This window comes from Schistocerca americana, unplaced genomic scaffold (assembly GCF_021461395.2).
Source record: "Schistocerca americana isolate TAMUIC-IGC-003095 unplaced genomic scaffold, iqSchAmer2.1 HiC_scaffold_184, whole genome shotgun sequence".
NCBI classification, from domain to species: domain Eukaryota; kingdom Metazoa; phylum Arthropoda; class Insecta; order Orthoptera; family Acrididae; genus Schistocerca; species Schistocerca americana.
In genome coordinates this window covers 175,001-177,500 of record NW_025725889.1, presented here as the reverse complement: position 1 = coordinate 177,500, position 2,500 = coordinate 175,001, and the positions used below count along the sequence as shown (strand labels likewise).

The following is a 2,500-nucleotide window of genomic DNA, read 5'->3' as shown; positions in this document are numbered from 1 at the left end:
ACCGACGGAGGGTCGGACCCATCCATCGGCAAGATGGAATGCCGAGGCCCCCCTGGGCAACAGGAGCGTGGAAGTATCCCAGGGGGGTGTCCGCCGGAAGGCGGAACCATCTCCTGACGGCGGCCCGGATGGTAACGTCGGCCGACTTCAATGCACCCACCCGGGTGCGGCTGAGGGCCAGCCCGTGGTACAGGCCAGGGAGAAGTACGTTGGTGAGAGCGTGGAGGCGCTGTTGCGGCTTCAGCGGAGCTCGGGAGATGACGTCAAGCTGCTCCACCAGGTGGCTACGTGGATTGAAGACACAGCGACCCGCCGTGGAAAATTGCAGCCCCAGGTACCGGAAGGTTTCACCCACACGCAGGGCAGGCATGGTGGTATTGCCTGCTGTGAAGGTGACATTGCTGTCCACCTTCACCTTCTTCTCGCGCCCTGACGCGACTAAGGCGAGGGTGAAACACTTCCGGGCGTTGATCTGCAGCCCCAGGTGGGCGAGGGCTGCGGTAGCTGCGTCGATGAGGGACTGCAAGCCCCTCGGGGTCGCTGCAAACAGCAAGACGTCATCTGCAAAGGCCGCAGCGTTGACTCTGCGACCGAGGATCCGAGCTCCGATGTGGGAGGGCAGTTGGCCTAAAACGTAGTCCACCGCAAAGTTGAACAGGAGGGGGGAGAGGGGATCGCCCTGGCGAACGCCCCGTGCTGGCTGCACAGACACGCCCACGCCGGCGCCGTCCGCTATCACTGTCGTGCTGCCCTCGTAGCACCGCTCGACATACTCGACAAAGCAATCCGGCAGGCCATGCGCCTTCAGCACGGGGCGAAGGGCAGCATGATCTACCGAATCGAATGCCTTAGATACGTCGATCGATGCCACAAAGACAGAGCGGCAGGAGCGAACTGCGTCGGTGAGAGCAGTGTCCAAGATGAAGGTATTTTCCAACATCCCATCCCGAGGGATGAATGCCCGCTGACGTTCGTCCACAGCACATGCGCGCATCAGGCGTGACGCGAGAACCTTGTGAAAGGTCCGCGCCAACACCGAGCAGACCGTAATGGGGCGAAAGTCAGCGGGGGATGTTGGTGCAGCCGTTTTCGGGAGAAGGGACGTCCGCGCGCGAAGCAGGCGTTCCGGAAGGGCGCGGGCCAGAAGGAAGAGATTCATCACTTTCACCAGGACTTCGTGCGGCAGGCGCCGCAACTCCGCTGGGGTAAGGCCGTCCGGCCCGGCTGCTGATCCCCTGGGCGGCAACGCGGCGGCGACCTCCTCATGTGTGACCGGCCCCCATATGCACTCGAGAGCGACAGGCTCTGAGTGCGGGAGGAGGCGGTCACGAATGAAGCCCGCGGTGGAGATGGGCTTCTTGGTGAAGAGGTCCGCCCAGAAGTCCAGCAGACCAGGGATGGCAGGTGGCGGCTGGAGCAGGGTGCCATCCAAGAGGCCGCGCACGCAACGTGCACGCGACCGTCGGAAGGCATCCTGCGTTCTCGCGTACTCCCAGCGGCGCCGCTTGCGCTTCTGCGTCGGCGGCGCGGCAGGCGGCCGCTTCGATGGTTGGCGCGGCCGCTGTGTCCTGGTGATCGATCTCTCCCCTCTGGACCCGACCGACGCAAGGGCATCCGGGAGCATGCCCAGGATGACATCGGGCGGCGTGCCCCGCCCCAGACCTATGACACGATCCAGGGCAGAGAAACGCTGGGCGGAAGCGGGTAGCCCCGCCAGATGCTCCCAGATGGCGGCGTCAGTCGGCCCCTCCGGCGGCGGCCCGGTGGTGTCGGCCGCGAAGTCCTCGGCTGCGTCGACGGGCGGCGCAGCGGCCTCGCCCGCGTCAGGCAGCGGGCTCGCTGCTCCCCGGCGGGACGCCGGCTCTTCCCCCCGACCGATCTCAAGCGCCTCCATGAATTGGCGGACAAGCTGCTTGTGGGCAGCTTGCCGCCGTCGGCACTTGATTGCCTCGAGCGTTCGGTCGGGGAACATCCTGATGAGTTCTTGATTGACGAAGAAGAACCGGGCGTCCCTCTCAAGGAACAGTTCGGCCTCCGCCTTGGCGAGCGACAGGACTTCTTCCTCCGTCCACCTCGCGCGATGCCTCTCCGTGACGATCTCCGCGTTGGCGGCCGCAAGATGTTGGCGGCGGCGATGGACCCCGAGACCGTTCTTGGTTGTAAAGCTGCGGTGGCACTCACTACAGGTATACATAGCTGCAAAAGTTACAAGATTTTCGGCACGGCCGGTTGGCCGGCTAGGTGCTGGGGGAGTTGGGGTGGCACCTTCAGCGGAAGGGCCACCACTTATTCTCTGCTTACTGCCCCCAACTAAAAAAAAAAGGGATAGTGCGAGGGGGGGCTGGTAACCCCCCCAAGCCCCTGGTGCGGTCTTCCACTCTGCGAAATCAGCGGGCCCACGAGAAGGGGAGAAGACCGCAGGAGAGGAGAGGCTAAGAGGGCTAGGCCCATGTATTGCGCATCACTCTCCCTGTAACTATAACCCAAGGAAGGCACCTCG

At 64.1% G+C, this 2,500-nt stretch overlaps 1 pseudogene; it reads right to left on the bottom strand.

Annotated features, from left to right (window-relative positions):
- Window positions 1-2,500, bottom strand: part of LOC124573646 — a 7,957-nt pseudogene that overhangs the window by 2,494 nt on the left and 2,963 nt on the right.